Here is an 11,010-nt window from a genome sequence, read left to right on the forward strand (position 1 = left end):
TTAGGTCTTACATTACCACCCTTTTTTCTAAAGAGTACAAAATTTCATTAAAATCTTCTAAAATCACCCCAAGGATGAGTGTCCTTATTATGCAAATTAGAAATATCACCCCAAGACAAATGGAATTCACTACAAGCAGGATGGCCATAAATATCCATGAAGCGCCATTGTACAACACCCTCATTCATAAACAAAATATCAACAAAATTAGACGATTAGTTCAGCTCAACTCATCTTTATTCACTTTTATGATAAAATAAAATGAGGCCATCAACCGACCATCACTCTCCACTACAAACATCAAATCAAAATCTAATATACACGAAGCTCATTGGATTTACAATTATTTAAATGAGACTCAGAAAGAAAAATCAAAACTGCACCAATTCACCCTTAGAGATCCAAAAGCTCACCAATTGCCATGGTAGAAAGCATACCACAACAGTTCCAACTTAAGATTTTCATTTGACATAACGGCTGAGAAGTCATTGGTAGGAGCCAGAGACAACGAACTGAGGATCAAATCGTCGTCCCAGAGATGAAAGTGCTGAGGAGGGCTGGCCAACCATCCCTGATCTTTCCAGGTGGAGCAGGGGAGGCCTAACCTCACTAGATTCCTAACGAAGCCAAAGTTGGTTATACTTCGCTGAATGGAGAAGAAGCCAGATGACTAAAATACAAATCGTCGACGTCCACTCCACCGAAGGATATCGTTGAAGACCACCTAGCTGAAACATGGAAAAAGTGAGGCTCATGTTCTGGCCCTCTCCAAAGCTCCACACATCCTTCGCTCATGCAAATTAGCATCGCCGAAAAGTAGGTGGGACGGGAAGAACCTATCGCACGCTTTTGATGACTCCCGCGCCTCTCCAAGGCCAAATAGACACCTAGAATAAACACTAACTGGGGTTAGGACGGCTTAAACTTCAAGACCAATCAAACTGAGATTCCCCACCTCACCAGCGCCAGAAGGCACAAGCGAGGGAAACCGGTGGAGGAGGAGGTTGTGCATGGGAAACCCCTAGCCCTATTTTTGAGAGAGAGAGAGAGAGGGGAGGGAGGGAGAGGGAGAGAGGATTGATCAAAAATATCTCAGAGCACATGAATTGGGTTGTAGTGGTCGCCATGGTCAGTGGGCTGGACTTGCCTAGCTTTAGCACGTGAACTCATCAATCTGATCCTGACCCTCTTTTTTCACTCGGAATCGTATCATATATTTGCAAAAAAGATCTTATACATGTGTTTTCCTTCTCTTTTTTGAGGGGAATGTGTTTTCCTATCATGTGTTCCAAAGGGGCCCCTAAGCAATTTGAGTGAATTCTGATTATGCACTCAATTTAGTTTGGATTAGTAAAATATTCAAGAATAGACTAAACTACATCATTATTAACCCATAACCAAACGTATTTTCTGTGGAATAAACACAAATTAAATTTAGTTACTCAAGAAAAGAAGTGGTTTGCACCTAGTGGATAATTATTTCAGTCACTAATAACCTATTGTTTTCCCTACACATGGGGAGTTATAGGAGTAGTCAATTGTTACGTGGATAATATGATATGAGTTGGTACATATTACCACCGACCCAAAATTCTTGTCCTAAAATTCTTGTCTTAGATTTGTCTAGATACCGTGAAATTCTAATTGGTATTGGAACCGACTCATACTAGCACAGTGCATATATGTTTCTACGAACACATGAAAAAGACAAAGAGTTAGGCAGACGGTTTAGAAAATTGTCGAGAGACATTGGTATCCTGCAGCTGTTGCGCGTTTCAATATTAAAACCAGACCAGAAACACAACAATAAATCATGTGGACATGTGGTAGGCGTTGGAGAATGTTAGCCACCTACTCCGCAAGATTTAACGTCAGAATGCATCATGAATTTTCGAACATATGAGAGTGGATATTAGTGAGTTGAGAACATAGAGTCGAGGATTGGAAAGGAGGAAAAGCTATATTGTTTTTTTTTTTTGAACGAAGGCTTCAGGGGAGCCCGACTTTGAATTAACAAAGCCATCAACCGGCTAGGATTACACAAGGCCACTAAGCAAGAGCGACCGAAAGATACAAGGGAGCTGACTGAGCAGCTTACAACGCAACGCACACTACTGCACACAAAGGAAGAGACAAGAAAGATCTGCATGTAATGTCGAAGCCTACTGCACATCGACACCAAGAGCAGGAAAGCAGAGTAACCTCGGGGATCAGCCCAAGGCCTGCAAGCACTGAGAGAAGCTGGATCATGGGATTGGGACCCCGCAACCTATCTTCCAATGCCGAAGAAGACCCCAATCTTCTCGCCTAGGCTCGAAGGCGCCGCACCGTCGGGTCGTTGGGCGCTCACCCGAGAGCACGGACATGTGCCGGTCGTAACCCAGAACAGGCATAGCTCACGGTTCTCACCTCGCCGTAGGCTCACACCACTAGCTGCACTGCCACCCGCCCGGGCATTGAGAACAGAAGGAAAGCCGCTGGGGGATTGTCGAAGAAACCAGCTGCAAAGACCCAAGGGCGAAGATTGGAGAAGCCTCTGCTTGGACTCGCAGCCGACGGGCGCTCTCCTACCTCGGTGCCACTCACTCGGAGAACGAGACGACCCAAGGCGGCGCCTCCAAGGAGGGAACGACGTGCAGGGCGCCGCCACCGCCCAACCCGAGACGAGTTTTGGGTTTTCACCCAGGATCTGGGACGGGGATGGATAGGGGAGTCCTCAGCGGTGCCTCGAAGGAGAAAAGCGATGCACGCACGCGCCATCACCGCCGTGGTTGGAGAGCCTACCAAGGGTTTCCCCCGAACTCAGACTATGCCACCAGCACACCGCCGGCACGAGAACTGGCAGCCAGAGCTGCAGAGCGGACAACCGGAGGGGAGGAGTGAGCAGAGGAGGAGAAAACAGCCCGACCTTCAGATCTGGATCGGAAGAAATCCGCGCCATGACCACCCCCGCCGGCTCCGCGCCGCCCGAGCAGCCGAGGAGGCCGGCCGCCACATGCCGCGCACGCCGCCTGTCGCAGAGGCCGCGCCACCTCGCCGACTGGGGCCGCCGCCCCGGAGTCCGTGGTCCTTCGCGAGGGGAACGAAGCAACGAGGGACCTCGCCGCCACCTTCATCGGCGGCCGCCGCGGCTTGCCGGGCGTCCCTCAGGTGGCGGCAAGGGGAGGGGATGCTGGAGAGGGTGGCGGCGCCGGGGGGAAACCCTAGTCGCCCCCGGGTCGCCTGCGGGGGACGACACGGGAGCCGCGGGGGGGGGGGGGGGGGGGGGGGACCGAAAAGCTATATTGTCGTGTTGTAAATACAATTTGTTCACTCACTTATATTATAACATAGAATTAGAATTGGTTGGGAACCAAAACTAAAACCAAAAGCATGGTTTTTGGTTGAAACGTATTTGTGCTTTTTACAAGAGTGTTTATTTATTTGTTTTACAGGAGTGTTGGTCTCACATTAAAGTTGTATTATATATTTGTATTCATGTTTGGGCCCCACATGTGAGTACAAATATATTTTTACTTATGCTTCTTGTGAGTATTATTTTTACTTATATTAGCACAACTCCAAACTAAAAAATCAATTACTTTTTAAGAAAGAACAATGTGGGAAATTAAAATTTTATTACAGCAGGAGAGACTTAAAGCTAACGAAATTAATCATGAGGAACAGTCTCAATTTCTATGAATGACTATGCCAAACTTGCTCAATTTTTCCTCTGTATAAGCATGGTTTGTTCTCAAGTGGGGTAAATCTGACCTGGATATAAAGATGCAACCAGAAAAAGGAAAATCAACTGGCTAGGCATGAAGTTTAATCTTCACTTTGATTATAGTTACTGGCCTATGTGACTGAATCAAACAAATTGGATTTGGGATGTTGCTGACACCAAGGATAGCACTGTAAAAAAAATCCGTCTAAAACAGAGACAGTACATGAACGAGGAAAGGGTCTAGTTCAGTAAGAAGCATCGTTTAGTTCAGTACAAAACAAAGGGGTAGGCCTCAGATCAGATTCAAGATAAAAAATAAAATAAAATAAATTCACTGCAGATAGATAACTTTCATTGCAGTGGATGATGGTTCAGTTCTGTACGAAGCACCGGCTAGTTGGATGAGTGTTCCTTTTGTCCCAATATCTCAGAAAGCTGTCAAGATTTTAACTTGTAAGGAAGGAACCAAGGTTCCAAATAGCAGGAGTTATTATATAGCAGGGAAGTCTAGTGTGTCCAGTAAGCCAGCAATGGGAAGACAGAAAACTATTCTTGCATTTGCAACTACCATGCAATGCAGCAGTAAGTAGACAGTAATGAACTTTCTACAGAGCCGTGGAGGATTGGTCTTTTTGACCTCACCTTGTCGTCTAATATTTATATATCTTTTTATGTTAGCCATGTCCACATCAATCTAGCATTTCTTGGTTAGCACCAGTGTTAATCAACTGAAAATGTTGATGGTGCTACATAATCTCTCTTTCCCGCTCTAGTCTTATTTCGAAGTTGAGTTACATATTCCAGTCCTCTTGTGTGCTCATTTGCATTCTGGAGAACTCAGAAATGTAAAAGAACTGGTGCTACATGATCCAGCAACTCCACATCCATCAATGTTAGAGCTCTTTGTAAATTTTGTGGGTGAAAACTTGAACATCCATCATTGTAGACTGCAGTAAAGATTAAACTCTGTACCCTCCATGTACGAAAGCATTCGATGACACCTACAAGTATGCCAAAGTTATCATCAGTTCTGATGTGCAGACATGAACCACAATATTCTTATCTGAATAACTACGCAAATGAAATATCAAATAAAATTAGTCCATTTATTCCCTCTTTGAAGGAGCTCCATCCTTCATGTAAGAAAACAAAACCAAATAAAAAGCCATTTTAGCTGGCCCAAAACAATGTAAGCATTTTAAGAGCGTAATTTATGAAAAGGTTAGCTACTCGTTGGACCTTGGGGAATTTCTGGAGCAGGGACACCTCCCCTTGAGAAGCAGGACGCCAGAGAGCTCCTCGCCCTGGGAAGCAGGATGTACGGTAGAGGCAAGTTAAGTTGATGGACCGTTAGATCATGTGGTTTGACGGCTGTGAAGGTTTGCATCTGCCTCATTTGTGCTTTTATAGTAGTAGATAGTAGACTAGCACATGAGTTTTCTTGTACCTTGATGGCTGAGATCGAAGGACGAGCAAGGCTCGGTATAGAAAAGAAGATTATTTTCTTGTAGTTTATCAACACTTCACCATGAGTGTTGACGAATGGTCGTTTCGCTTTGAATCTAGGAAAACAAAATTTCCTTCTTTTAAGAAAGGGATCTTGAACGAAACTACTTTATAAAAAGAGGAATGCAATTATTTCACCTTCTAATGAACACTGCTGGTTTGGTTACACATTATGGCTCAGCCAGTTTTGGTTTTCGGTTGTATATGAAAGGACACAAATACCAGTGCTCCCTGCAAAAAAAAAAAAACTAATACTGGTGCAATCAGTTTTTCTGTACAAACCGGTTAGTATGTGGAATCTAATTGTTACGTGCATAGAAACAAAACCGACTGACATAATACATAGGTCTAATCCAGATTCTAGTCCGAGGGCTGACGACATCATATATTTATCTCAGTCAGTTAGTAGCGTAGAACCGTCTGAGATATTTGTTTATGAAAATAATCGTTCCCCGTTGAAGGGCTCTTTGGTTCACAATAAAGCCTAAAAACTTAGAAATATGAAAATATCTATCGGTATGTAATGTTATACTGAATTTTAGAGGATATAAAAACACATGAGTGAATCTGTAATAGAAGGTGTTTTGTTGCAGCAAAAGAAAACACACAATCATATTTCGTCTGAAATTTCCTATTAGACTAGGTGCATGGCATAGTTGTCACAGAAACAAAGGTATGGAAATTTCCTCTGAAATTCATGCAAAGTCAACCATAGGAAAAATTCCTGTATGTCCCAATCCTACAAAACAAATAATCTTTATATCTTACTAGAACACATAGTTACCACTGATAGATTCAGATAACCTCCTAGCCAGCACTACAATCTTATTGAACTTTGAGCCAAGGAACTTCCAACGTGTAAAAGAAAACAACTGAGAGAAACAAACTGTAGAGTTGGTCAATGATGATTTTAGTTGGATATGCAGAAGTATCCGGTGGCTACGAAAAATTTGAGAGGACCTATGTAGAACCAAACAATTCAGAAAAATGAAAGGGCGATATGAGGGAAACTAGTATACCCCTTCCATAATCCAGAGAGCTTTACTGAACTGAACAAACCAAACTATTACTGCATGGATCACATAAAAATCTGAAGGGTTTTGTTTGAAAACGGTATTACTGTATCACATTTTGCAAAGCGAATTGCATAGAAGAAACTGGCAAAAAAAGATACAGAGATCAACCACATTTGGACTAAAAATCCCTAGAAAAATGGTCAAGCAGTGGGCATTTTTTGGCATAGAAACGAGGAATATACAAAAAAAATTGTGTAAAAACTAACCGAGATCACTCATTGAAGCTATCGCAGACACATTACCTCACTTCCTTTCTCGTTAGCTGCTAGATTCACGCCGGTGCCATTGCCGCCTTGCCAGGGCAACTCCAGCTTCGGGCGGCGTGGGAGCCAAGCTAAAAGGCGAGGGGCGCACCATGCACAGACCCACGTTAGTGTTTGTTCAATCCACCCAGTGGCTGGGTGATCCCCACTTCCTCCGCCATTTCGACTAAACCTCTTGATTCCCCTCAGTCCCTCGCTCGGTTTTTGTTCAGTTAACCCCTTCCTCAATTCTGTACAAATACAAGTACAGTGGCTAGTGGTTGCTTATGTCTTACAGTACATGAATGAGCTTGTGTAGCTAACATGCGCAGAGGCTTCACTGAACATATGCTAGTACAACAGAAGTACTACTAACTAAAAATTAAATCCACAATTGACTGCACTCTAACATCAAAGTAGTTTGATTCAATTCATTTTCTAACTTAAATTTTCTGAATCAAAAAACTGCTACCAAGGTTCACGTCAAGAAACCATTTGTGACTGTTCTCTAATTAAAATATGGCAGTTGACATTCAAATGTATCTCAAAAGTGATAGCCAAGAACTCAAAGTTGTATCATTCTTCACAAAACCAAAAAATTAAAGTAAGCAGATAAAAAAGGAAACTAGTGAGCCCATAGATTCATATATAGATATACTTATATCGGACTAGCCAACAATACAATGGAGACATGCATTTTATAGAACCAACTCGTTTCCTCCTAAAGTTCTCCGAATAATTTTAGTGCACGCAGAGAAACTGTGTCAACGGCAAAACTTTCCAAATTTGTATCAAATTACCAAAATGTAATGGCATACAATGTTACCTTAGAATAGTATACTTTTAGGCCAACATCCTACCTCAGAAAAACAACTGAGACATGCAACCGTGATTTGCCCTGGAAGGCTTCATCACTGACAATTAGCATCTTGCACTGCCAGTTTCTGAGTTTCAAGGAAAATGCAAGTTGCTGTTTCGATATGCTTCACACAATACATTAAATTCATAAAAAGATTCATTCAGCATTTCTCTTCACATAAAACCCTCTATGATCAAAATTTATGAACAGGAAGCAATTGCATATAAGAATTTACCTGTACAGATTTCACGTACAGTGCCTTTCAGAGTGGAACAGAAATTTGATGTTAATTCCTTCTTTGTTGGGTCAGGCAAACATGTCAAGAAACCATTTGTAACTGTCTCTAACTAAAACATAGCAGCTGGCGTTCAAATATAAGTATTTCATACAGATAAAGCAGATTATCTCAAAAGTGATAGCCAAGAACTCCAAGTTTTATCATTCTTCACATATGCCAAATATTAACAAAAGTGATAGCCAAGAACTCAAAGTTTTAACATTCTTCACATAAGCAGTTTATCTCAAAAGTGATAGCCAAGAATTTAAAGTTTTATCATTCTTCACATAATCCAGCAATTAAAGTGAGAACATAAAAAGTTAACTACTGAGTTACCATAGATTCATATATACTTATATCAGACAGGACAACCAATACATTGGGGACATACATTTTATAGAACCAACTGCTTCCTCCAAAAGATCTCTGAAAACTTAAAGACATAGCACCCTCATCTCAGGTCGCTATGTGTCAAAAGTAACTAGATAGAAGCTAACCCAGGCTGGGCATGCCAAATTTAGCAAGACTTGATTCCTTCTGCGACCAAACATAAGGCATTCGCCTCCAAAGATCTTTCAGAGCTTTAGGATAAGCAGTAGCTCAGACAAGGTTGGCGTACTAAATTTTGCGGGACTTCACTGTTCTTTCAAACACATCTACAATGAGATCAGGACAAGATCTTTTGAGGTGTGCATACCCTTGGCTTGCGATCACATCATCCATTCTATTCGAAGAGAGCATAAATTCAATGCAAGCATCTTTGAGGTTGTTGCAATGGTGCTGGTCAGCTAGAGCTAATATGGTCGCCACGGTCTCAACATCAAGACTCTTGCATAGCATCCCTTCACATACCCTCTTCATCCTTTCCATCGCATACTTATCTCCAGCCACAAGTAAGTGCTTAACCATTTCTCTTTTGTCATCATCATCAAGATCATCCATGGAAGGCAATGAATCGGTGTAGATGAAGTGAAGAAATGCCTTGAAAACAGCAGGCTGCATGTCGTCAATAGTTATGTCCTGTGCCCCGTTGTCCCCCATAGGCCCATAGAACTCCGCGTTGAAGACCGCCGATCGCATCGCAAGCAAAATCTTATGAGCGGAAAAGACCTCCCCTTGAACCTTGAAAGTCACATCTGCTCCTATCTTCCCATTTAGCAAGGTTGCAAGATTATCCGAAAGGTCAGAGGGTGGCACATGGATATCAAGTGTTTCCTTGATAACACTGACTTCGCACTCGATCAGGAGACAATCGTTCTGCAGGTACGCCGACTCTACTTCAGCAGTGGTCTGCATGAACTTTGGTACGCCCCAAGATTTTTTACGCTCGAACACGTCTGGCCCTTTGCGGGAGAGCGCCACAATCGACTGCCCACTAACTCGATTCAAACGCATCCACGTGTGGAGCGCCTTCACCTCGGCGTTCTTGGTCAAGAGCTTGAGGAAGACAGATACGTGACCTTGGCTCGCCTCGTCTGGGCTTCCGTCGGGGAAGTAGTAGATGCACCATTCGTGGCCCCCGATGGAGAATGCCGGAGAACGGAGATATTTGCCTCTCCCGAGGCCCTTGAGACGGCTGTAGCCAGAGATCTCGACCGCGACCGTGGCCCGCGCCGTGTGCATCTCTGCTGTGCACCTCGACGGCACCATCGCTATTGAACTCTGCGATGCTGCCATGGTGGGAGTTGGGAGGAGGTGGTTGGACTCTCGATTAAGACCGGCGGCGATGGGAGAGGTGGTTTTGCCTCCGAGACCGACGGTGAGCTGGGGAGCAGCGGCGCGACGGAACACGGGGGCGGCGGCGGCGTCGGCCAGATTTGGGGGACAAGGTCCAGGAGGGGGGGGGGGGGGGGGGGGCGAAATTGGTCATTTTACGCAGGTCGAGTGACACTTTTTTTTTTGCATCAGTACAGACACAAGCGCTCGTATACACGCGCATACACTCACCCCTATAAACATACACGCACACCCTATCCCTATGAGTACCTCCGAAAGACTGAGCCGGTATATCATCTTAAGATTTACGAAGTCACCGTAGGCGTCTCGTCGTCGACGGAAACGTCTCCTTCCACTGAAAGCGCATCGCCGGAAATTCTGAAATAAATTCAGAAATAATGCGAATACCAGGATTTAAACCCTGATGGGTTGGGGATACCACTATCCACCTAAGCATCTCAACCACAGGTTGATTCGCGGGCGAGTGACACTTTGGTTTGTGTGTGTGCGTCAAAACTGGACTAAACTAAATTACTTGATGATTAACCCAAACAGTTTTCTATAAAATAAATGCATTTTTTTCCTTGCGAACCAACCTGTGGTTAGATATTTAGAGGGACTGTGGTATCCCTGCCCACCAAGGTTCAAATTCTGATGCTCGCGTTTATTTCTGGATTTATTTCAGAATTTCCAGCGATGCGCATTCAGTGGGAGGATACTTCCCGTTGATGACGAGATGGCTACGGTGACTTCGTAAATTTTAAGATGATATGTCAGCTCAGTCTTTCGTAGGTGCTCATAGGGGTAGGGTGTGCGTGTATGCATTCATAGGGATGAGTGTGTGCGCGTGTATATAAGCGTTTGCGTCTGTACTGTGTTAAAAAATATATTTTTTCCTTGAAGTAAACACATTTGAAAAAAATTATTTTGCATTTTTTTTCAAAAATGACCCAAATATATTAAAATTTGTTCAAATTACCCAACTAGTGAGCTTTTGATCTCTCTTTTCTTTTTTGCAAAAGTGGTCCAAATCTATTGGTATAAATTTCAACTTAGGTTCAAAGCATCGCACACATAAGACAAATTTCATTGAGGTCTTTGAACCATTGAACGAGCACTGCCACCATCAGAACGAGTCGTTCTTGTTGCTCCCCGGTGGAGCCGGCGTGATCTCATCAATGATAGCGGGGAAGTTTTTATGCATGTGCCTCTAAGAACCAACGCCTAGAGCCGCAGTCACCACGGTTAAACTCTTGAAAATTTGAAGTGCATGACACTAGAGTATCACCATATTGCACACACAAGGAGAAAACCTAACCTCGTCGCTCCAACGAGACGACAGAAATCTATGCCGGAGATGATGGCAGCACATGATTGGTTGCCGGTAAAGCACGCGACCGAATTATCCAATCTTACGTACCGAGAGCCAGGGCTCCGCCTCCTCCTCCTCCAAGAAAGAAAGTTAGGGTTCGTGCCTCTCGCCGGTGCCGGTGCAGGTCCGCCTCGTCTCCGGTGGCCCTATGGCCATGGAGGCGCGGTGGATCCTGGTAAGGGCCGGCGGGAGGGCTCCATTTGTAGTCGTTTTTGTCAATGTTATTAGGGTTTGTGTCCTACTCAGCAAAGCGAGA

At 43.8% G+C, this 11,010-nt stretch overlaps 1 pseudogene; it reads right to left on the bottom strand.

Moving 5' to 3' along the window:
- Positions 1-8,024: 8,024 nt before the first annotated feature.
- Positions 8,025-9,482, bottom strand: LOC125555583 (BTB/POZ and MATH domain-containing protein 1 pseudogene; annotated as a pseudogene).
- Positions 9,483-11,010: the final 1,528 nt, after the last annotated feature.

Source organism: Triticum urartu, chromosome 5A, assembly GCF_056163025.1.
Source record: "Triticum urartu cultivar PI428250 chromosome 5A, HENAU_Tu73, whole genome shotgun sequence".
NCBI lineage: Eukaryota > Viridiplantae > Streptophyta > Magnoliopsida > Poales > Poaceae > Triticum > Triticum urartu.